The 25,546-nt window shown below is 54.9% G+C and overlaps 1 protein-coding gene across 1 annotated transcript in view; it reads right to left on the bottom strand.

Annotated features, from left to right (window-relative positions):
- CEMIP (cell migration inducing hyaluronidase 1) overlaps positions 1 to 22,132 on the bottom strand; it is a 153,713-nt gene extending 131,581 nt beyond the window's left edge. Inside the window, exon 1 of the mRNA XM_002721460.5 lies at positions 21,859 to 22,132. The gene's annotated coding sequence lies outside the window, so the exon portion shown is untranslated. The remainder of the gene's footprint in view (positions 1 to 21,858) is intronic.
- Between the last annotated feature and the right edge of the window lie 3,414 nt (positions 22,133 to 25,546).

Genomic DNA, 25,546 nt, shown 5'->3' on the forward strand with positions numbered 1-25,546 from the left:
TGCTAATTACAAAACAGGCACTGTGTTCTTCAGCAAGAACAGAGGACTGTGGTGCTGAGAAGAGATCTGGGGGTCCTACGCACCCATTTTCCAGGTGGGAGGACTGAGGTTCCAACGCAGGTGATCTGGGAACGCGAGAGCCCTGAGCCCTCCCTCCCCATGGATTAGCCGTATAATGCTGGGACAGCTACTCCCTTGGCCACTGCTTTCTCATCTGGACGGTGCATCCCCAACCTCTCAGTGCTGGTGCAGGGCCCGCGACATAATGAGTGCAGTGTCTGGCCACCATCATCATCATCCCCTTCACCACCTCAGCCCAGCTCCAGCGAGCATCCCAATGAAATCATTTGCTTCTTAGAAGATTTGGGGATTTGTTTGTTTTTAATTTAAAAAACACATCCTAGAATTAAACTTCTTGGTGCGGAACCCAGAGCCTAACAGCAGGGGTCAGAAATTCCTGCCACCAGACGAGAGGTCTCACCAGAACCTCACCATGATGCAGATTTCTAGCCTCCGGAAGTACGTGTCTGTGGTTCACCAGCTACCCAGAGTGGGCTCCAACTGGCTGAGACTGCCCGGTTCATCACCCCCATTCCTTATGCCACCAAGTATGCACCAGAAAACTCGGGCCTGAAAAGTTAAGCTGCTCTTGCAGGTTCACACAGCAAACCCGTGGCAGGATTTGAACCCAGGGCCTCTGACCCCACAGGCACTGCACTCCCGACCTCCTCCCAGGATGGACACATAAACACGCTGGAACCCTCCCGACACTTGTGCCCAAGCAGCAGAGTTATTTCAGCCCTTTCAAGATGTAAGAGAAAAGCAGCCGTATATGACCCAGAAACGCAGGAAAGTGATGTCACCGTTCTTACCAGCCCACGCCCCATGTCCTTACTTCAAAGTGATGAGACCAGCCAGTAAAGCCGGCACTGGAGCCGTGCCCCTGTCAACATCCGGGTGTGTGGGCAGATCCTCTGGGGGACGCATTGCTGACACTGTGGGTAAGGGCTGGAGCCCCGGCTGGCGGGGCTGCCCACGCCTGGCTGATGGCAGAGGCATCAGCAAGGCTAGAAGGGGCAGAAGGACTGCCTCTGTCCTCTTGCACCTGCCCCATAGCCAGGGGCTTTTACGGCATGCAGCTGGGATGCTGTCCACGCGTCCCCTCCCACGCCGGGGTCCCCTCCGTCTCGAGCACACCTGCTCTCAGATACCAACTTTCCACCTTGTTACTGCACCCAGAAGACCAGCAGTCAGCACATCCCAAGGAGATCACTGACAAGCGTGATGCCCAGCTGAGATTACGGCAAGCACCAGGCTACGCTGGCAGAATGAGGACCAAGTAAACCGTGCAATGTGACGCCACCCAAGTGCATCCGTGTGCAATGATACTACCGAGGAAGTCATTCTACCAAATTCTATGTGGTGCGTTAGTCACAAAGGGGCCCCTTCCCTCTCTTCCCTCCCTCCTCTCCCCAGACACATGTCCTTTGCAATGAGCCTCTGTGGTTTCTCCCAGCAAAATACAGACTAAAACTCCACCCTTTGGATTGGGCCAAAGGATGCAGCAGGAGGCCGCTGTGCCGTTGAGTCGTGCGTGCAAGCCAGGCCTCCAAACACCATGCACACTCTTTCTGCCTCCTGCGGGACAAACCCAGGCTCATCTGCTGGCTGGGGAGTGCCACGAGGTCCACCCTCCCAGTGGACGGCTGAGCGACACCCATCACGTGTGTGAGGCCGGCCAAGATGAGCCTGACTCTGGCTGTCCTGCTGACGAAATGCAGACCCAGGCATAAGTGACACCAGTCAGTCCTGTCTGGATAGCAGAACCAGCCAGGTGACCCACAGAGAGATGACACAGCCTTGTTGTTTAAAGCTGCTGGCTTCGGGGTGCTTTGTCGCACCACAATAGCTCACTGATGCATTCCAGAGGGTGAGTTAGGGACCAGTCCCTGGAGGAGGGGATGCTGGGACAGGGTCAGAGGGAAGAAGCAGTAGAACCAGGTGGAGCAAACAGCATGGGCCGGACCATAGCAAGCCCCAGGGTGCTGACCGGGTCTAAACTGGAAGGGAGAAGATGCCAGCGAGGAAGGGGCAGGCCGGCCACAGTAGGCCCCACCCTTGCAGCAGGCTGAGCTTTCCCTCCAGGAGTCCCCCAACCTCCAGGCCAACAGCTTCACTTTATACAAGCTTTGGGGAAAGGTAGCAGAAGCCACAAACGCCATGTGAAATACTTCAACTGAGACCAGGACGGCGGACACGCTCGTCACCTCGGCCTGTCTGTTTAAAGGGTGGCTTTCCTCTGCACCTCTGACACAGAGGGTTAGATTGTATGGTTTGGAGAGGCCCCTCTACCTCTCTCTGGTAAACAACCAAGCCAGGATGAGGAAGAAGTCCTCAAGTAAAGGGAAATGCTGGCAGAAGAGACCCCAACTAGGTAAGCCTCCCAGCTGGGGAGATGTAGCAAAGCCAGCCCCGTCCCCCACGGCTCACTCCTCTCACTCCACTCCACAAAGCCAGCAGGTCCAGATCCCACAGGAGCCTGGGCTCTCCATCTGCAAACCAGCTGGCTGGCAGTCCCAGCCCACCTCCCAGCTCAAGGCGCTGTCGGGTAGATGGGATAGGGGGACCCAGAGGGGACCTCAGCCACAGCTTTGATGCAGGCCATCAGCAAACATGCGAATGAAGTCCTGCCCAAGCAGCAGCTTCATGGGAGAGCATGCACGTGGCGCTCACAAGTGTGGCTCCCCTCTGGACAGGGCCTGCCCTAGTCTGGGCCACACGCAGGAGTCCCAGGGCGTGGCAGACAGGCCCCCCCCCCAGAGAAGAGCTACCCCATGCCTCTCCCCAGCCAGCGCCTCACTGGGGCTGCCTGGATCTGGAGCTCACACAGCCCAGCCCTCACTCGGCTTAAACCCTCCGAGCAGAACAGCCGGCAGAGCCGGGGCGGCACATCCAGGCCTGGCCGTCGGCTGAGATGTGATCTCTGAAGCTGGCCAGGCTGGTGTGATCGAATGTCTGGCCCAGTGCCCGCCGCACTGGCCTTATCACCTGCCTGTCATCTTCCCCACGGGAAACCGGATGCCACACACCTCTCCTGGCAGCACGGTGGAGTGCAGAGAGGGAGGATCGCTCAAGGACCGGTGCTTGGATAACAGGTGCATGAACTGAAGGGGACCCGGGGTCTCCAGAAGATCAAAGGGCCCATCAGAACATTCTAGAATTGCACATAGATAAAAGAAATCAAGGCGCCGGTGTGCAATAGATTGGACCGCAGGAAAGGATGTCGCACGTTTTACAAAGTAACCAACAGGGAGCCAGAACAGGACCAGTGCGCACAGAGAGCAGGTACAGTGTTAAGGAAGCTGAGAATCTGAATGTGGCTTGAACAGATAATTCCACAAAGAAACAGAAGTAACTAGTTGGCACATAGTAGCATGGTCAACATTGCCAGTAGTCGGTCAAGAAATATAAACTCAGGGCTGGCGTCCTGGGCAGCAGGGGGAGCTGCCACCCGAGACGCCGGCATCCCCTTTGAGCACTGGTCTAAGACTCAGCTGCTCCACTTCCAATCCAGCTCCCTGCTAATGTGCCTGGGAAAGCTTGAGAGGATGGCCCGAGAGCTTGGGTCCCTGCAGCCATGTGGGAGACCTGGAAGAAGCTCCTGGCTCAGACCCTAATGTTGCAGCCATTTGGGAAGTGAACCAGCAGATGGAAGATTTCTCTCTCTCTCTCTCTGTCTCTCTCTCTCTCTCCCCCCACCCCTCTCTCCCTCCTCTCTCTCTGTAACTCTTCCTCTCAAATAAATAAATAAATGTTAACAAATATATATAAATTTACATTATCAGTTGTGATCTTTCACCTATTAAATGATTTTAAAGCTTCAGTAAAACAAGTAGTCAATGTTGAAAACAGCACTGATATATGCAGTTGGTGATTGTTAATTTGAATAAATCTTTGGCGATCATGTGGGTAAAGAATCAAAAGTGTCCATATCCACTTAATTCCCCTTCCAGGAGTCTTTTTCATGCAAAGCAACCCAAATGGAGAAATGACAAACCCCAAGTGGCCATTTTTACTGTACAGGAGTAAAACTTTAGAAAGGAATTTGATTCCTCTTACAGCAATTAAAATGATGATTAAAAAAACATAAAGGGGCTCTAGCATCGTGGTGCTGCAGGTAAGCAGCCATGCGCAGGGCCAGCATCCCACCTGAGCACGGGTTTGAATCCTAGCTGCTGGGCTTCTGATCCAGGTCCCTGCTAATGCGCTTGGGAAGGCAGCAGAAGATGGCCTGTACACGTGCAGCCTGTGAATCTTTTTTTACAGAAAGAATCGTAAGCTTCTCTTGACCATCCCTGTTCCCGGTGATTGCTCTTATTCCTCTGAAAGCTCCAGACCCCGGCTGTTGAGGTCAGCACTCAGAGGGCACCCCCACTGAATGCATGAATGAATGAACGGACATTTCTTCTCCATGCAGGGAGGCAACACCAGGGCGACAGTCTGGTATCGCGACCAGCTGTGAAGCCGTATTCTACAGCGATATAGGACCACTGAGCTGTGCGCTTTCTCTCTGCTCACAGCTCCTGGAACATCCCAGCTTTCCTGATCTCCCTTGGCCCTTCTCTGATCAACCGACACATTCTATACTGGATTCTGTGTTACCTCTGGGAGGTTCACTTCAAGGATTAATTCCTCCAGCAGTAGCGCAGCCTCCCGCTGTTCTGCTACCCTGTGCCTTAAATGAACATGGACTAGATCGCTCTCCTTTGGTCACACGGTTGCAATCCCATCCACCCCGAGACTGTAAGGTGGAAGCATTAGCGACTCCATGTCAGGTGTAGAGAGACTGGTTAATAAATGTTTGCTGAACCAATGGTCTAAGGCACTGCAATATCTCATGGTTTTATTGATTTACCTGGCAGGGACCCAGGGCTTTCAAGGCCCTATTATCTTTGTTTCGGTAAACAAGTCAGATGGATGAATGCATTGGTGGCTTAGCGAGCACCTAAGTGGGACGCAGAGCCTTGCCGCCGGCGTCCTGTGATAAGAGCGTTTTAGGCAGGATGCCTTTGGTCTGCTCATTCATTTCCTGGCAGCCTCCTTCCAGGACATCTTGGGTTTCAAGCGCTCCATCAGGGCTCCCCAGGATGAAAAATGGACCCGGGGCGAGTGTACATTAGTGGTGCTGGGTTTCACCGCAGTCCTATCCATTTACAAAGCCCTCCACAGCCCTGCGTGTCATCCACAGAGTGAAGTTAATCCAGATCTCGGCTTAAAAATCCTCGCTAAGTCCTGTGTAAACGCTGCGTCTACCGTTTGTTATTGAAAAAAAAAAAGAGTCTCTCTTTATGGAAATATTTCCTGGCACATACTTCCTGCGTTATCATTGCAGTAATACATAGCAGAGTGGATCAGAAGCAATTTTGAATCTTAGCCCGGTGAGAGGTAGTAACTACACCTTGTGTGGCATTGAAGAGTGACTGGTTTTCAAAGAGCAATGCAAAGGTGCAGTGGAAGAGGTGAAAGACTTCTGGCTTGGTCATGCCTGCGTCCTAATCAGTCTTGAAACCCAAGACACCTGCACACCCCGTCTCCCTCCCCCTGTCTTCAAGCCGCCATTCAGCTCTGTCCACCGGTGTCTCCCGAATGCCGCCGGGTCCATCCACACACCCCCTTCTCCTTCGTCACTGCTACCACCTCCATGATGGACCCTGTGGCCCAGCACCGTAGCCTGCTCTGCCCAGGCTGGCTCACCTCGCCACCACCCCTCCCCGCCACCACCCTCTGGTGGCTTCTAAGAGAGGCCAGAGAGATCCTTAGGGAATGAAATATCAGGAAACGTAGCTCCCCTGCTTAAAACCATATCACTACCTCTCACTGCTCTCAGGTGAAGTTGACGGCCTTGAATGCCGCTGACCCACGCTGCATGGGCTCAGCTCTGCCCACCTCACCCCTGCCTTGCACTGCAGCCTTGCCTTGCCTCTGGCCGCCCAGCCTGCTCCCAGCAGCCCCGCCCCTCGGGCCTCTCCACACCCTCACTGCCTGGAAGGTTCTTCCCCCCTCCTCCTTACTCTCTCTCTCTCTCTCTCTCTCTCTCTCTCTCGGCTCTGCCTGCCTGTCGCTTGCTGAAGGAAGCTTTCCTTCCCCCGACTCTCACCTCCACCTGCAACCAGCCCAGATGCCCTTGTGCCTTCCTCTCCTTGTCACTCTGCTTCACGTCACCAACAGAGTTTGAAATTCCATACGCGGGGTTGGTGCTGTGGCACAGAGGGTTAAAGCCCTGGCCCGAAGCGCCGGCATCCCATATAGGCACCGGTTCTAGTCCTGGCTGCTCCTCTTCCGATCCAGCTCTCTGCTATGGCCTGGGAAAGCAGCAGAAGGTGGCCCAAGTGCTTGGGCCCCTGCACCCGCATGGGAGACCTGGAGGAAGCTCCTGGCTCCTGGCTTCAGATCAGCGCAGCTCCAGCCATTGCGGCCATCTAGGGAGTGAACCAGCAGATGGAAGACCTCTCTCTCTGTCTCTACCTCTCTCTGTAACTCTTTCAAATAAATAAACAAATATTTATATAAAAAAAGAAATTCCATATGCACATGGGTCAATGTCTTTCTCTCTAGAGCTGTGCTGTCCACTGGTGACATGAGCCACCAGTGGCTCCTAAGCCCTGGGCATGTGGCTACTCTGAATTGCAATGTGCGGTACATGGAAGATATGCACCAATCCAGAAGACTTGGTAGGAAAACAAAGATAAATCCTCTCACACCTTTTATATGCACTGCCTGTTGGTGTGACAATATTTTTGATGGATTAGGTTAAAATCAAATGCATTATTAAAATTCACTTCACTCATTTCCTTGCACTTTGTTTTAATAGGGCTGCTCTAAATCTCAGAGCTCCAGCAGTGGCTCCCATGGGACATCTGTTGGATGGGGTGGCTCTACACTGGGATCTCTGTGAAGCCATTTTTTCCACTGCTGTATCCTCCAGAGCCTCCTACAGCCTCTAGAATATGAGCCGACTTCACCAAGTTGCTCAGGGAGTGAGCAAATGAGTGCAGAAGACAAGCAAGCAAAAGAAAACATTTTGGTTCAAGAGGTAGTCACACAGACAGGGCCGTGGGTTGAGTGTCCCTATCTGAAATACTTGGGACCACAGGGCTTCAGATTTTGGAAGACTGAGAATCCCAAATCCTAACATCTAAAATGTTCCAAAAATCCGAAACTTTCCACGTGTCACATCACCGTTCAGAAGGGTTAAGACTGTGGAACAGGCCGGCACCACGGCTCACTAGGCTAATCCTCCACCTTGTGGTGCCGGCACACCGGGTTCTAGTCCCTGGCGGGGCGCTTCGTCCAGGCGCCGGATTCTGTCCCGGTTGCCCCTCTTCCAGGCCAGCTCTCTGCTGTGGCCAGGGAGTGCAGTGGAGGATGGCCCAAGTGCTTGGGCCCTGCACCCCATGGGAGACCAGGAGAAGCACCTGGCTCCTGCCATCGGATCAGCGCGGTGTGCCGGCTGCAGCGTGCTGGCCGCGGCGGCCATTGGAGAGTAAACCAATGGCAAAAGGAAGACCTTTCTCTCTGTCTCTCTCTCTCACTATCCACTCTGCCTGTAAAAAAAAAAAAAAAAAAAAGACTGTGGAACATTTCGGACCCTGGGTTTCAGATTGGGGATTCTCAACACGTACTAATCTTCAACCTTCCTCTTATGGAGAGTGAGATGCGAAGAGAGAGAAGTTTCTGATGAGGAATGCTTGAAACAACAAGCCACGCCCCCTCTGGAGCCAGGCAGGGCTTCTTGGCTTCTGTGGCCAAGCCAGAGCAAAGTCACAGACGGCAGAAACGCAAAACAAAGCACCCAAGAGTCTGTGACTGCAGGTTGTCCACTGTGCAAATCCCCAAGCCAGGAATGCACTTGGCAACCTTTCAGCCAAAAGTAAAATGATAAAGATGATAAAAATACCTTGACAAGAGCATTCTGCACAAGCTCACGGGTAACAAGCATTCACAAAACTGTCATTAACACCCATTAAGGGGCAGGGATGACCAACTACACTTGGCCTCTGTGTGCCATTCTATTCCAGTAATCAGTGTTTAGCCTCGAGTTTTCCTACTGTAGGTCGCACAGCACGCAGGCCTCACAGGGGCCACTGTGCAAGCAGAAAGGAGATGCCGAGACAATTGTGTTTGGCCAAGTGCTGTGAACTGCACTGCCCCTCCTGGACATTCATGGCACATCCTGAAGCCAACTTCGCGGAACCCACTCTGCCCCAAACAGTAAGTGCCCAAGAGAGTCGTGCTCCTCAGAAACGCAACTTGGCAAATGCTTAGTCTTCAAAACCACGACCAGCGAGGACCAGTTCTGATCTTGTGGGAAATCCAACCAGCTGGGCCATCCAGGCTTCCACAGTTCCCTGGTAATGGCTGCCTGCCACTTCGGGTAAGAGACAAACACCCTCTGTAGAAGCCTCACGATGGCTGTCGATAACACGCATAGTTAGTTATCCACGACACAGGTGGATGAGAAACTGTGGGTACGTCAGCCCAGGACCCCCCACCCAGTTTCCCGCCTCCCAGTGTCTCCCAGTTGCAGAGAGCAGAGGAGGGACAGGCTTCCGAGTGACAGTGAGGCCAGGTCACACAGCCGTGCTGGGCCAGGAGTGTGTCCCCTTCAGACTCCAGATGCACCTGCTGCTGCCCACACAACTCTCAAAAACCACAGCTCACACACTTGCCCACTCAGCGTAGCACTGAGCCAAAGCCTACAGACTGCAGCCTACTTGCTTTCTGCATGTTTTCAACCGTATTTTTTGTAAAGAAGAAAAAAAAAAAAAAAAAGAAAGAAATCCAACTCATTCTCTGTTCTACTTCCTACTAACAGCCCTGAGGTCCAGCACTGTGGTTCAAGGTTCTAGAGCAGGAATGGGGAGTGTGCAGCCTGTAAAAGCCTGCAAAATTGTTTGGTCAAGGCAACCACAGGCGATACTTGGAATTCGGTAAGTCTGCGGCAGGCTAAGTTTTAATCTGATAATACTGCAGGGCCTGCAAATGATGCTCTGAAAATCCAAATGGCCGTTGAAAGAAAAAAAAAAAGATTCTGGTTAGAGTGAGAGGCTGGTCCTGGAAGCCCAGTCATGCCATCTGTCAGCTGTGTGGCCTTGAGGGAGGTACACAGGTGGACCTGTTCCTGAGCTCACAGAGGCAGGAGCTCAGCAGACCCCACACCAAGGGGCCCCTCTGCATGGGACCTCTCCAAGAGGGCCGTGCACATGGTATCCCTAGGATCGGCTACTGCCCACGGTTTGACAAAGGCTGAAAGGTGGAAACCTCCCCCAAGAAGTCACCACAGTGCCATCTCTGTGTCTGGTGCCTGCCACTCCAACCCTGCCTGCTGACAGGTGGAACAGACAAGGCATTTTGTGTAGCTAGCGCAGACCAGCTCATAGCTCTAAGAAGTCGGCCAAGTATTCATTTCTCATCCATTTCAGGGGATGGCTAAGTGATGGTGACACAGAGAAGTGAAGCCGCTTATACAAAGCCACACAGTGGAGGGGGCAGACATAACTAGGGGTGCTGAGCTCCGGAGCTGCCTGCCCAGTTCCTTAACACCGGTGCTAACAGCCCAGAGCCCACGGAAAACACAAGCTACAGAGCCTGCAAGCTGCCGGGCAAGAAGTATGGAGAACATCTTTGCTGGCACTCACCAAAACCCGGCAGAGCCTGTCCCGAAACACTTCCTGTTCCCCTCCGTTTGTCCCCTTGCTAGAACCACCTTGCGACACTGGCGATCAGGACTTCATGTGTTTCCACTGGATGATACGCTGGGCACCCTTGGATTCGCCTTACGACCAAATACAATCAGGCAGGCAGAGGGAGACACTAAGAGGACATTTGTGGGTGGCTTTGGTTTGCTGGAGTCACCTGAATGCCCAATTTCAGGGAAGAGACGAAGGCCACGGAGGTCGCCCCAGGGCATCAGCAGGACAGCCGGCATTCAGGGAAGCCCCACCCCAATCCCAGGGAAGCTTTGCTAAGCTTAGACCGGAGCCTGCACCCTTCACGGTGCCTGCTCCCTCCTTTCCCACGGTATCCTTCCCCCCACTCTCCTCTGCACCTGCTGTAGGTCGGCCAGACGAGACAGAATTATTGCTCACAAATCTAGGGAGAGCCAGTTTACAAAACAGTGAGCCCAGGGGCCCCTGACCCCAGCCCCGAGACTGGGTCCAGGAGACAGCGATGCTTCTTCCTCCTCATGGGCTACTGGGAGACACCAGCCCGGGCTTGTGGAGCCCAGAAACCTCCTGCGGGGTTCAGAGCTCTACCTGCCGAGAGGACGGAGCTCATGTGGGCAGTGCCCAGGCCACAGGATCTGGAAGCTTCCAATTTAGTGTTCTTCCTGTTGACTGCTGCACCTGACTGCCCTGGTACCAATAACTCACTTCAGAAGCAGACACTGTGTGGCCAAGTGGGTTAATTCACCACTTGGGATGCCCACATCCTATACCAGAGTGACTGGTCTGAGTTCAGGTTACTCTGCCTTTCCAAGCCAGTTCCCTGCTAATGCATGGTAGGAGGCAAGATGATGGCTCAAGGATGTGGGCTGCTGCCACCCTTGCGGGAGACCTGGGTGGAGTTCCAGGCTCCTGGCCAGGTTCCTGACCCAGCCCTGGTTGTTGCAGGTATCTGGGGAGTGAGCCAGCAGATGGAAGATTCTCTCTGTCCCTCTCTCTCTCTCGGCCTTTCAAGTAGAGGAATGTAAATTAAATAAATATTAAAAATTATCCACTCCAGGCAGTGTGGGTTTCCTTATTCACCCAGCAGTCGCTGGAATGAGAGCTGCACTTCTACAATGCACTTGCTGTTGACTGCACTGACTGGGAGGGAGGGACACAAGCCCAGCGCCAGCCACCTGCCCCCAGGAGCCTCCGGCAGGGTTCTGCTCACACACGGCCCCTGCCGGAGCCCCACAGGTTAAAATGCAGAGGCCCTGGCTCCACTCGAGGGCCATCCATCCCCGCCAGCCCCACCCTAGTGATCCAGGAACCTCCTAGTACATCCCCAGATATCCATTTTCTAGATGTTCTGCACTTGGCTCAGGCTCTGCCCTCCTTCCCAGCCCTCTCTTCTTGGGCCTGCCAGTTGTGCTTCTCTTGAGGCCTGACCAAATCTCACTTCCTCCATGACCCCCGGCTCCCTCCCCGGCAGGGTGGCTCACCCCCTCTGTAGGAGGCTTCTAGGTTGCTTGTGCACACAGCCCGGACTGGAGGCAGTTGACCAGTGACCATCTATCTGTCTGTCTGCCTATCTTCTCAAGTAAACGGTGAGCTTCTCCACTGGGGGTGGGGGCAGTCAACAGAGTCATCGCTAATCACAGGTGTCTACCGAGAATCTACAAACCAACATTGAGCACATTTGGGTCACATCACATCTCTCTGTGAATTCACCGTGCCTTGCTCAGTGTCGTCAGGACAATAACACGAGGCAATGCACGTAAAGTTCTTTGCATGAGTCTGCATCTGGTAAGTGCTTAATACAATTAGATATTAATAATAATGATGATGATGATGATGGGACCAGCCTTGGGCTACAGGATTACAAACCTCTTGGAAGCCAACCGGCAGGTTGAGGTTTCGTGCTATTCTCTGAGCAGATATGCAGGAGGTACCCTCACATTTACTCCATGGAGAAACGTACCCACTTGGAGTGCTGGGGCTCATTCATTTGTATATGTAATACAGATTTGAGAACCTACCACGTCCAGCCCTTTGGAACAAAGAGAACATGAAATAGCCTCTGCCTCTGAGCCACATGGGGGCCCTGGCCCCGGATGAAGCCAAGGGCTCTCTGTTGTACTGGGAAGTGACAGAGATGCACGCTGTCTCCACACCGAGTGAAGCCACAGCCTCCTGCTCCGTGATCTGCAGAATGGCCACAAAAGGGCCCTGTAGGGACTGGACACGCCACCATTCAAGTTGTAATTCCTCTCCCTGCTCTGTGCTCTTGACCTAGATAGCCGGGGCCCCGAACAGCCCCAGCACAGCACAAGCTCAAGTTCATGCTTATGCAGCCAGATTCAAATCAAAGCATCATTTTTTTTTTGTATGTCAGAAATACCTTCTTATCCAAAGTAACTGTATATGGGGCTGGTTGAAGGAAAAGTTAATTCACTGCAGGGTCATTCTCAGAAAATTCCAGAGTGTGTATGTGTCACCCTTTGTAACAAGATGACCCACAAATTCTAAAATGTAAAACAGATTTACGCTGTGTCTCAGCCACCTGGAAGAGTCATGCAGCTACACAACCCACAATTATGTGGTCGGAGGAATCTCCAAGTCTCTTCAGAGACGCGAACCAAAGAGACGCCACTGACTCCCAGAGCCCGAAGCCCACCACTGCCTTCTCTTTCATTACCAGGAGCTGAACTGAGAAATCTGGTGAGCTCAGTGTCTTCAGAGGTCAGACACCCTGATGCACTGGCCAGCAGGATCTGCAAAACCCCCCAGCGTGAGGCACCACAACTCCCTCCCTCGGCAAGCAGGGCAGAGGGGAGAGGGCGGCCCCAGATGACAAGTCCGGAGGGGATTCGTGCTTCTCTCTTCACCACTGCCCCGAACAGCCTCACACCCCAAATGCAAATCAGCAGAAATCAGAGGTGCCTGCACACCCCCAAAACACTGTGTACCCCACCTGATCTCTGCCTAGGGGGCCAGGCAGACACCAAAGACAAGGACCCCTCCTTCCAGCCAGAATGAGCCCTGGAAGGGGTGTCAACCTCGGGTGGGAGCAAAATTGAAAGGACCTCAAAGAACCCACTCAACACTACAGAGAATATTCTAACGCAACATTTTCAAAAATCAAACTCCTTGCAGGAAAGTCCACAATGAGCCAATTATCGAAATTCGACATAGATGTGACATCTGGCCTAGCAGCAAAGTCCCTGGCTAGGACGCCCACGCCCCCCCCCCCCCCACATCAGAACACCTGCCACCCAGTCCTGGCTCCGGCTCCCTACTCCAGCTGCCTGCTAATGCAGACCCCGGGAGGCAGCAGTAGTTGGATTCCTGCCATTGATGTAGAAAGCCTAGATTGAGTTCCTGGCTTCAGTCCCCTGGCTGCCGTAGGCATCTGGGGAGTGAATCAGCAGATAAAACTCCATCTAGCTATCTATCATCTATTTTTATCTGTGTCTCTATCTAAAATAAATAAGCAATTTTTAAAATTCTACGTAAAGACAAGGTCAGCACTGCTGATTTTTCCTTTGCACAGCCTCTACATTTCCTTATGTCTAATAAGAGGCTGCAGAGCCGCTGGGCCCCCAGCCTGCGGCTCAGCTGTGAGCAGCAGTTGGAGGCGAAGGGAAAGGCGTGAACTCACTCACTGCTTAGCAATGTTGGGGAAAAACAACCTTTTGCTGAGTAACATGGAAATGGATCTGAAACATATGGATTAAATTCCTCTGAAAACAAACACGGTTTGTAAAGGGAAGGAAAGGAAAAGTACTTAGTCTCTGTGTTTGAGGTTTTCCTGAACACAAGCCTTGGAAAATGAGCACAAGAGTGAATTCCTTAGGCATGTCATGAGCCACGGGTTACTTGAAAGTATATATGTGACTGTTTCCCCCCAACCTGCACTACTTTTCTTTATGGGAAGGAGAACGGGACCCAGCTGTCAGCACACTCAGAATCTCAGCACAGAATAGGAGGCTACTCCAGAAAGTTCATGGAAAATGGAATTACAAGATGGGTTTGTTTGGGTGCAAGAACCTTTTGAATTGCATGCCTATGAGGGGTCTCCAAAACGCCCGTGGAGGGGCCGGCATCGTGCAACATCAGTTGAAGCCATAGCTTGTGACGCCCACATCCCAAATCAGAGTGGCAGCTTGAGTTCTGGCTGCTCCACTCCCGGTCCAGCTCCTTGCTAATGTGCCTGTGAAGGTAGCAGAAAGTGGCCCCCAAGTCCTTGAGTCCCTACGGCCAATGGAGGACACCAGGATGGAGTTCTGGGCTCCTGGCTTTGGCCTGGCTCAGATCTGGCTGTTGGAGCCATTTGGGGGAGTGAACCAGAGAATGGAAGATGTGTGTGTGTGTGTGTGTGTGTGTGTGTGTGACTCTGCCTTTCAAATAAATAATAAATCGTAAGTGTGGATTTCAACGTTCTTTTTTGCACCAAGATAAACCTATCTTATACTTCCATCTTTCTATGAATTTTTGATGACCCTCATGGGTGCCCCACCACACAGCACAGACAAGAGTCCTCTAGAGAAAACAGGCCAGGGAAGCCACAGACCAGGAGCCAGACAGAAGCCCAAGGGCACCACGGGTCCCACCTCTGTAGCTTTGGACATGTTCTCATGTCCCCTTGCAGACAACCCCTGCTCCTCCACTCGGGAGGAGGAGAGGGGGAGGCCCACAGTGTGGCACACCCCAGGAAGGAGCCCTGTACCCGTGCTACCAGCTCAGCTTCATGGCCAGGCAGCCCCTAAAGGGTGGGGAATGTCCAGCTCTGGGCCATAGAAGGCCACAAAATCATTGACCTGGCCCAGCCAAGACAATTGCAGGTGGGGCTCAAAACTCAGTCCACACACAGCAAGCTAACTTCTAAGCTGAGAATTTTGTCTACTTGCAAATGATGTCACAAATGTCCCAATGGCCTTTGGCAGAAAAAAATGGTTTGCCACCCTTGCCTCAGACAGTTCCAGGGGTCAGTGTCTGTAGTCACCTGCAGTAAGAGGCCAGGCCACTGAGGAGCCACCCAAAGTCCAGCTCTGGGCAAAGACCTAGGCAGTAGGGAGAGGCAGAGTGCCATGCTGTGGGAGTTGGTCTCGGTTCTGAGTGCTCCCGCTGCTTAGGCCATGTGGGCTGATATAAAGGGCTTTGGATGGGAGGCCAGGTGCCCCTAAGGGTGAAGCTTATGGCTACCCCCAAGCCCACCAGCCTTCCCCAGCAGTGCCTAGGGACACAGCGGGTGCCCAGCCAGAGTTGCCAGGGGGCCTCTCCTCCCTGAAGGGGCATCCCCTGTGCCCAGCAGAGCTCATCCAAAGGGTTTGTTAAACTCTCCGGACTGCACAAGCGTTGCTTTCATCATCTTCACTAATTCACCTGCTCATGGCTGCAGGGCCCGGGGCGGGGGCCGGGGGGGGGGGATCTTCAGGTCCTCTCTCAGCACTGGAACCACCCATCAGCTCCTTCCAAGCTTGGGTGCTGTCCCACCCCAGAATCAGTTCCCTCCTTGAGAAGAGCTTTGCGGGAGGCACGCAGAAGCCCCAGCTGTGGGCTGGAGCCTTCCCCTCTCCCTGGGCCCTACCAGGGAGCTCGTCCATCCTTAGCCTTCTGCTCCCCTCCCTGCCCGTCCCCTTGTTTCTGCCCCGAACACCTCACATTCCGATCAGGCTACTGCACAAGCATACAGAGGGTAGCAGACCCCTGCATAGAACTGGTCGAGTTTTACATCCTGCAGTTAAAGCACAGTTCCCCCCCTTACCGGCTTTTCTAGGACCCAAAGAATCCTGGTTGGGGGGGGGGGCTTGAGACCGATATCAACAAGGCTGGAAACCAAAAGTTTCATTCTGACAATGAGCTCGCTGCTCAGGCTGTCTCCTCCTGGGTTCGGCTACCACTTGGGATTTTTGGGCCAGCACCTGCCACATCACCTTTCCTACTGTGGGGTCTACACCCCTGCTATTTGTTAGATGATCACACACAGGGTAATAAATTCTGGTTGTATTTTGTTCAAAACTCTTGACCCTAAACAATAGCAAGGCATCAGAATAGTAAAAAGATGTAGCAAGCTAGGCTACGATAACACTAAGAAAACACCATTACCAGGACTGCCAGCCACCAAATGAAATGAGGCAGGACAAAGGTTCAGACTGAAGTCCTAGGAAGCCAGGTAGCTCCTCAGAACCCCTTGAGGCAGCCTCAAGACAACAGCCAGCCTCTGGCTCCACCGTGGCCACTTTTTATCCACTTTATAAATTAGATTAATTAAAATTTCACTGGGAAAAAAACTCACCGTATGTGAGTTTTTACTTTAACTCCAGGCACTGGTCCTGGAGACTAAAGGCCCTCAGAGACCCTGGTTGCTCTGAAGGACCCTCTCTTCTGCCTGGGATAGCACAAGGTCTGGACAGGTAAGGGAGCTGACACCTGAGGCAGGTAAGAAGCACCGTGCACCTGAGCGCTTGCAGGAAGTGACGGCGCTGGGCCCCGTCTAAGCTTCCTGTGCCCTCTCCCCGTGTGCAGACTGCGTCTCCTCCACTGCTCTGCTAGTTTCTCGCCGGTAGCTAATTCAGGGCCTGCCACACGGAAGGTGATGGAGAGCCTGTGCTGTGCTTGTTACTGCTCCCAGTCAAGGCCGTGGGTGACGGAGAACAACTGCACGCCTGCGTCTCATGTTTGTGACGAGCGGTTCATGCTTGCAGGAATGCCACTGCGGGGCAGGGGGTAGGGGTTGAACAAGATAATTGAGCTTTAAACTTCATTTTCAGGTTCCAAAAAAAAAAAAATGTTGTGATCTTTTGAGTGAAGGAAGTTGTTTAAATGTAAACACGCATGCTGGGAGTCTGGAAGGAGAGTTAGACGAAATTCCCCAAGTGATCTCTTAATACCGCCAAAATTACACTCGAATGCCCCTGCTGGGCAAAGATAAATGGCCATTTGCACGATGCTCTTGTACTTAAAAGTACTTCGGTCCAGGGATCTCTGGGAAATTTATGGTGACAGCGAGCAGGGGGAACTCAAAGGGGCTGAAGATATTTAGTCTCGTTGATAAGAGGGCTTAGGAGCGACAATAATTATCCCCAAGAATTTGAAGGGTCATGACAAGGTCATTCAGGAGGGCACAGGCCAGCTGGGTTCCATCTACCAGGACATCAGACAAGGACTGGGTTTGCACCAAGAAAGAGTTAAGAGTCAGAGTCACAGAAAATCATGGCCCCGTGATTGGAAGGGGGCCGATGGACCAAGCGCATCCCCGGGAGATTTTGAGATGCATAGCCACTTAGGCCCCACCCCCCATCCCAGGGACTCATTTGCATATTCACCTTGAAGAAACAAGGGTCCAGCCTGACCCCTTCCTTTTACAAAGACATGGAGGATGGCTGAAGCTGGGGAAGCTGCCTCAATTTTGGCAACTGGTCCAAACGCGATGGCCATCAGAGGTTCCCAGGTCCCCCCAATGGTTCCTATCTTTTCTGACCAGCAAAGTCACCCCACAGGATGCCTGTGTCCTGTCCCCCAAGGCCACTGGCCCCATCCTCAGCGCTGCAGGCTGGGTCCATGCCTCACAGCCAGGAGGATTCAGGTCACCAGCATGAGCCTCTCACTCTAGCAAGAGCCAAACCATGCAGCCCTCCTGCCCCGTGGGAGATCACGAAACGGGAGAAGCGGCCGTCTGGGTGGATACCAGCCTCTTAGAGGTGCCTCCCCTGTAACAGAACATGCCTGGAGCCCAAGCTCTTCTCCTGACAGCTAAGAGAAAGAAATACACGGGCCTTTCCAAAGCAGGTGTCTGCTCAAAGCACGCTAAACCCAAGTTGCGAAAAAGCTCATGGAAATTAAGTACTAGGTGAAAAGCTGCACAGCTTTCAAAAAATAAACTCATCTTTTAGTTCCCTTGCCCCACACATGTTCTAAAGTCATCTCCTTGTATCTCAACCAATGCTGTGGCTGGTTGCCTTTGCAGAAGATACAACACCTCAGTGACTTGCCCAACGCAGGGACCTCAGGGCTGGAGAGAGCCATTGGGGAGGCCTGCTGGTCCGAGCTCCTTGGGCCTCACTCATCAACAAGGGTGGGAAGGGAGGGATGGGTTCAATTTCCCAGAGCCAAGCCAAGCCTAGAAACCACCCCTGGGAGAGAACAGGCAGGGTGGCAGCTGTGCTCCCCCTGGGTGGGCGCATAGAGGGAAGTGGGCAGCAAACGCATACAGGATGAGCATCCTCTGCAGGCCGCCTCCCTTCTGAAGAAGGAAGCTGACACCGGGGTGGAAGGAAGACAAAGAATCTAGGAGAGGCCAGGATGTCCCCTGAAAGGAATCCCTGGAGCCAGAAAGCAGACATTCCTGAAGTCGCGGTGGTAGTCAGCATCCTACCCCCAAATCTGCAAAGTTCCCCAGTTCCTCTCTTTTTTGGGAAAGGAGGCACAGGCCCTGCTGGCAAAACAGCAGAAAAGACCAGGGGACTGAGAAGTCAGCCCTTCCCGTCCCTCTACCACCCTGACCAGACACGGCGGAGCAAGAACTGGGATCCACTCCTAGTCCTTCTTCAAAGGCAAGAGACACTGCCTCTGCACAGCCCAGAGAGGGGACCTGGTGGGCAGTCCACAATCCTAGCATCACTCCCTGTTAGGAACCCAACCTGCATGCTTGCGTTTCTCCTTCGAGATAACTCCAAATCCATCTTCAGCCACTTCTCCAATACTACAGAAGGTTCCAGGAGGGGGTTAGAAGCAGCAGGTGCTCAGGAGAGCCAGGGTCCACCTCTGCCATCTGGCTGGCCTTTTTCACTCAATGCCACCCTGGCCATCGGCTCTGTCTGTCCAGTGACACTGCTGCAATGGACAGGACCGATGACAATCTCCTTTCTCCTGCTTCTTCCCCTTGGTGGCCCTGCACCCCCAGATGGTTGCGTAGCTCAACAGAGTTCTTACCGGAAAGCCATGGGTGGGCTGGGAACCGGAGTCTTCATAGGAGTCCACGGAAGACAGCCAGGACTGCAGGGCTGCCCAGGACCCCGTCTGCTCGCTCTTTTCGTGTCCCCAGTAGAAGGTCACGGAAGGGCTCCAGCCTCTGCCGGCCGCGTCTTTAGCACCAGTCCTTTCAGGTATAGGGAGCCCGGGTCCCTTCTCATCTATTCAGGGAAGAAAAGAAGGAAAAATCTAGGAGCACCGGGAATGTGCAACTGGTAGGAATGCAAACCTGCACATATGTGTCCATCTACACTCACTCACACACTTTTAGGGAAAAGAAATCTAACTGAGGGTGGACTCTGGTCTCACACTGGGGTGCCTGTGGGAGTGCCTGGGTCCCACGCTCAGCTTTCTCCCGACTCCACCTCCCTAGCGCTGCAGACCTGGGAGGCAGCAGTCACAGCTCAAGCAGCTGGGAGGGAGACCAGCATTGAATTTCTAGCTTCCAGCTTCGGTTCCAGCCAGGAGCCATTGCTGGCATTTGGGGGAGCAGTGAGCCAGCAGATAGGACCTAGCAAGCCAGCTAGCTCCGAAATTTTCAACATACATTGTAAAATCTAACTGGAAGGTTAAGTACATTACGACTCCATTATCCAGACATCCACATGGGTCAGGTACGTAACAGTGATTCCTACTGGACAGGACTCCCAAGAGCTGGTGAAAGACCTCCAAGTGCATCTGCAAGCAGGCATCTTGGTGAGGGCCTCACTCCCACGCAAGACTGAGATGTGAAGGAACCTGGACCGGGCTCTCTGCAGGATAGCCAAGCCTCCCTCCATCCTGCAGTAACCCAGGAACGGGACCTTGGAGGACACCATCAGTGCCCGAGAGTGCTCCCCCGGCCCCACCCCAGCAACAGCAAAGCGCCTTAGCAGACACCGCACACTTGTGGGAGAAGGATCAGGAAGAACTGATAGTCTGCACTGACGGCTGGGATCAGATCTTGAAAATGACTTACTGCTATTTTTTCCTGCAAGTCACCCTGGGGAGAAAGACAGCTGCCCAAGTTGTCTCCCATAAGCATTCCTCCGTTTATCTTTAAATAAGAACTCTTTTAGCACTGTGTTGGCTTCAGCACTTTCATCACTTCCGTCACCAAGTTCTCGAATGTGCGAGGTGAAGACGGGACCCCCTGTCAAACAGTTCCTAGGTTAGGAGCCAGGGCAGAGGGCTGAACACAGCTCAAGAAAGTCGCAAAGCTGTCTTTGAAACACAGGTACAATCAATACCATTTCAAGACGTTTCTCTATTCTCAAAACTTGATTAAATGCTTTCTACTGTGCAACAAATTCTTACAGGAGCCCTGCAGGGTAAATTGAGTCATCCCCAGTTTATAGATGCAGAGACAGCACAAAGAATTTAGGTGACTTCCCCAAAGTCACAGGTGCACTTCCAAACAAGCAAACAAAAAAGAAAAAAAAAAAAGAAAAGTACTTCATTGTTTTTACCCTGCATCAGTCATAGACAAATCTACCAGGTTTCATGTAAACTAAAAGGAGACACACTATTTTTTAATCTGGGGGCACAAATTAACCCCTGCAGGTTTTCCTACTCTGTTTCCAAATAACCAACTTGAAAAATCATCTCCTTGGCTGGACACGAGTATTTGGAAGCTGCTTGGAGACTGGTGTGCGCTTTGAAGAAGAGAATGAGGACTGGACAATAGTAGAGGCGCGTTTGCAAAGGTAGCTAAACACATTCTCGATAAACTTTCCGTGATTACCTGTGCAACTAAGCATAGTCTGCAAAGACCCTGTTTACTGCATGATTTCATAAACTGGAACACACGACTCCATGCCCTACACAGAAAGCAGGTGCAGGGGTAGCGCATTCACAGCGCCCCGAAGGCTCCCGTGAGGGTCACAGGAACCACAGGGAAGCCCCAAGCGGTCCCCGAGAGCCAGCGGCAGGCTCAGCTAACACCCAGTCACCAGCCACGGCCTCCTGCAAGTTGCTGCCTCCTGGGTGCTCGTGTGGTCCGGGAACGGAACGCCAATGGCCCCCACGGGCCATCAGCCCCTTTGCTCCTTCCAACGCGCCCAGCGCCCCGGACCTGGGGGGGAAAGCGAGTGGTTTCGCGGAGACCCAGGGCCACAGACCCCGAGAGCAGGAAGCGGCTGGGAGCTGTCCATGGTGGCGCCGCGCCTGGGCACGCAGAGCCACGGGCTCCCCGCCCTCGGGCGCGCCCTGGATCGCTCTCCAGACCGCGGGAAGGGCCATCGCCGGGATGGGGCTGCAGCCAGGCACTGGCTCTCACATCAAAAGGTTCGTTTTAAAAGGGAGTTCTCACCTGTGGGCAGCGCTGGCTTCTCGGAGCCGGACTCCGGACCTCAGACGCGGCTGCTGGCGGCGCGCCTGGGACGGCGGTGGTGTGGGAGCCTCCGGGAATCGCTGCGCCTCTGCTGCCGGGACCCCGGGCGCACAGCGTTCCTTTCCACGGGCGCTCGCATCTCACAGGGCCCACTGCAGAACGTCACTGGCCCTCGCTGCCGGGGCGGCGAGCTGGAGACCTGGAGACCTGGCCGCAGCGGGAGCCTGCGCCCTGCCAGGACCCCGCCTTTCTCCTCGGCCTAATAAGAGTCTTCCTGGAGCCGATGTCCCCTCTCGTCAGCCGTGCCAGGTTTGAGATCTCAGTCTAAACACCAGGCAGTTGCCCTCGCCCGGCCCCGAGTCCTCGCGTCCCGGGAGGCAGAGGGCGGCGAAGGCGACCGGGATCGCAGAGCGCACGGAGCAGCGGCCGCAGGACGCAGACCTGTTGCTGGGCGCACGCCCAGGAGCGCGCGGGGACCGCCGGCTCCGGGTCTGCCCGGCTCTCTCCGGTCCCTGCTGGCCCTTGGGGCCCATTGCATCCCAAGCGCAAGCTCCCCGTGCAGTCCAGAGAGGGAACCACTTGGGGGACAGCGGCGAGCTGCCTCCTGCTGGCTCTGCCCCCACCCCGCGCCCCTAGGCACCTGCCGCTTGTCAAGGATCGCAAGAGCTCCGAAAAATCCCTCAGACATGGAGACAAGGGGCGTGTGGCCATCAGCTGACGTGTGCGGACCGACCGGCAGACCCGGGCGGACAGACAGACGGGACCACAGAGCGCAGGTGCCCCCTCGGGAGCTCAGGGCGCGTCGCGTCTGTTCCCCGGGGAAGGCGCGGGACCCCGGTTCTTCCCTCCCCTCCGCAGCCCGCTTACCTCAGGGTGGGTGGCTGAGACCGCGCCACGTCTGGTCGGCCCGGAGCGCAGAAAGCTGAGCGCCCGCCGCGCGGCGCCGCGGGCTCCCGGGGCGAGGGCACGCACGCCGGGGTGGTGGTGGTCGGAGGACTGGGAAGTCGGGGCTCTGGCCTCGGCCGCGCTCCGCCGCGTGGGCTCCGGGCTCTCGGCCGCTGTCACCTCCGCTCGCCGGCGGCTGCGCTCACCCCGGCTCCCGCCGACCGCACCGCGCGCGCGCTCCGTGGCCGCCAGCCCGAGCGGCAGCCGCTTTTATAGGCGCTGTAACCTTTTAGGCGTGGCCTCCGACTGGCTCCTCCTCCCGCGGAGCCCCTGGCGCCCGCGCGGCACCGCAGCAGCTCCCCGCCTTTGCCCCCCGGTGCGGCTCCCTCCGCCCTCGCCGAGGTGGGGCGGGACCCGGGCGGGCTCTGGCGGCCGCCCTGGGAGGCGCAGACCCGAGCCGCGGAGCCCGCGGAGTCCACGGAGCCCCGGGCCGCCGAGCCCTGCGCGCGGCCGCCAGGTGAGGGCGCTGAAGCCCAGGGCTCGGCGGAGCGGCCGCAGCCTCGGGCCCGGCTCAGCCGGCGGGCAGGAGTAAGCGCGGCCGCGGGTCGGGATTCCGGGCCAAGTCTCCCGAGCCTCCTTGAATTCATCAGCAGGAAACGCTGGCGTTTCTCTGGCCCGCCAGTTCCCCGGAGAGAAACACGCATGGACTTTCTGGAAATCGGGTTCAGACGTGTCAGTGTACGTGCACAGGGATCAGAGCATCTCCGGACCTCAGTTTTCTCATCAGGAAAATGGATTCTTTTGCAAGCCTGGACAGCACTGGGTCGGAAAACCAAGCAGGTGCTCATTGGGCTCCAGCGCTCCCGTATGGGCTGGACTGGACTGGCCAGGGCTCCGAGGGGTCACAGCCAGGTGACAGCCACCCTTGGATACGGGGACGGTGGACAGGGGCCGTACAGCTTCCGGGGGTGCTGTGGAGTAGCCTTCCCTGGCTGCCGCGGCCTTGCTGCTTCCCCTCTCTGGACCTGGGTTCTGGTTTGGGTTTGTCATTTGCATTTTTAAACAGCTGGGAAATGGAGGCATCCACACCACTTCTCCGTCCTTTCCATTTTGGGGAGCCTGTGCCACAGCCCCCCCCTCCAAACCCACTCCTCTGCCTTCCTTCTACCAGCCAGGGCCCTGTGACAACTGTCTGCAGGAAGACAGCCGGCGACAGGCGGCACTGCTGGCTCCCGGAGTCCGGGTTGGGCGCTGGTGCCCAGCTGTGTCCTCCGAGCCCAGGCAGCAGCCTCTGACACCCCAGCCGCTTGACTAAGCCAGGCAAGATGAGCACCGGGCCTGACCCAGGAAGGTGGACTGAACCCTCCAAGGGACAGGGACGCAGCCTCTCGGCCTCGACGCGTGGGGGGTCACGGGGGGCCCTGTGGCAAAGCCCTCGCCCCAGCCTTTCCTTTCCAGTGAAATAAAGTGGAATCCAGCCACAAGCCTCCCCCGACCCCGGTCCTCAAAGCCAGGAGTCCCGTTTCCCATCCTTCCTAAATGAGTGCCGGACCCCAGATACTCTGTATGCATGTGTGTTGTGTAATTATGTGTGTGTGCGTGTGTGTATGTGTGTGCACACACATGCAACTGCTTGTGTGTGCCTGTTTGTGTGCGTGCATACACGTGTCTGTGTGTACATTGTATATGTGTATGCATGTGTGTATGTGTGCATGTGTGTGTATGTGTGTGCATACATGTGTCTTGTGTGCATGTACATGCATTTGTGTTTGTGTATACATGTGTGTACATGTGCCTCTGTGTGTACATGTATATGTGTATATGTGCATGCATGCTTGTGTGTGTGCACGTGTGTCTCTGTGCACACATGTACCTTGTGGCATGCATACATGTATGTGTGTGTACACATGTACACACACGTGCGTACATATGTGTATACATGTATATGTGTGTGTGTGCATGCTTGTTTCTGTGTGTGCATGTGTTGCTGGGGGTGATGAGTGTTTGGTCCAAATGAACAAAGGTCGGCCCTGAGGGAGACTCTGCCCGGGCCTGGCCCGGAGAAGTGCTTAGTCATGTTTCCCCGTGGCCCACAGCCGCCCAGCACATTCTGCTGGTGTCCAGCTTTCTTTATCACTGACCAACGCCCCAGGGGAAAGAGCACAGCTGACGATTACAGACGGCCTGGCACGTCTGCTGCCAGCCTCCACACTTCCACTCAGCACCCAGTGATGGACAGGGCAAGCACTGACCACACGACCCGGTGGCACCTCCTGCCTGCCCCCAACCTCACATCCAAGGTCTGGCTCTCAGGACGCAGAGACGGGAGCTGCCCAAGGAAGGCGCTGCTGGTTTTCTGTTGTTGCCCCCAGAGACTCCCCCCAGAGCCCGCCCTTCCTCTCTCTCTGCGTGCACCTCTCTCCCACCTTCCCTGAGTGGAACAGCCTGAATCAGTGTGTACCAGACAAGCTGTGCTGCCCCAGGCTGCCCACATCTGCCCCTTGAAGCAGGGGCAGTCACCCTCCACCTGCCCACTACGACAGCCCGCCTATGTGAAACTCAAAAGGCGCCATGGCCACTCCTGCCACACAAGCCTCCAGACCTGGTGTTCCCGGGAAAGCCTAGGGGGTGAGGAAGCGAGGGGGGTGGTAGAGAGCAGACAGCAGGCTGGGGGACCCAAGGTTTCAGGTGGATGTGCAACGAGCAAATTCTCAGCCATGCCCAAGCTAAGAGGCCTGCGCATCGTGAGCAAATTAAAATTCCACCAACAGGGGTCGCCCTTGGACGCAGAGCCTGCCCTGGGCATCAGGAAGGGAAATTTCTGGTTCTATGGCCAGGTTTCCAGCACCCAGAGCGGCTGCCCAGCCAAGGCAGGGTTTCTAGTGGGTGGAGGTCTGTGCTTACATTTGGGTGGGAAGTCCTAGGGCACTGGCAGCCCCTCAGGAGCTCTGAAGGTGGCTACACACACCTTCCCCTTCAAACTCATCATCTCCACTTAGAACTCTTTTGAGGGGCCGGCACTGTAGTGCAGCGGGTAAAGCCACCTGTGACACTAGCAGCCCATATGGCTGCAGGTTCGAGTCCCGGCTGCTCCACTTCCAATCCAGCTCCTTGCTGATGGCCTGGAAAAGCAGCAGAAGATGGCCCAAGTCCTTGGGCCCCTGCACCTGTATGGGAGACCTGGGAGAAGCTCCTGGCTCCTGGCTTCAGCCTGGCCCAGAGCTAGCCATTGAGGCCATCTGGGGAGTGAACCAATAGATGGAAGATCTCTCTCTCTCTCCCTCTGTCTCTCACTCTTACTTTCAAATAAATAAATCTTTTTTTTTTTTTCAGGCAGAGTGGACAGTTGAGAGAGAGAGACAGAGAAAAATGTTTTCCTTTTGCCATTGGTTCACCCTCCAATGGCCGCCGCGGCTGGCGCGCTGCGGCCAGTGCACCGCGCTGATCCGATGGCAGGAGCCAGGTGCTTCTCCTGGTCTCCCATGGGGTGCAGGGCCCAATCACTTGGGCCATCCTCCACTGCACTCCCTGGCCACAGCAGAGAGCTGGCCTGGAAGAGGGGCAACCGGGACAGAATCTGGCGCCCTGACCAGGACTAGAACCCGGTGTGCCGGCGCCGCAAGGCGGAGGATTAGCCTAGTGAGCTGCGGCGCCGGCTTAAATCTTTTTT

Source organism: Oryctolagus cuniculus, chromosome 12 (genome assembly GCF_964237555.1).
Source record: "Oryctolagus cuniculus chromosome 12, mOryCun1.1, whole genome shotgun sequence".
In the NCBI taxonomy this organism is placed as follows: Eukaryota; Metazoa; Chordata; class Mammalia; order Lagomorpha; family Leporidae; genus Oryctolagus; species Oryctolagus cuniculus.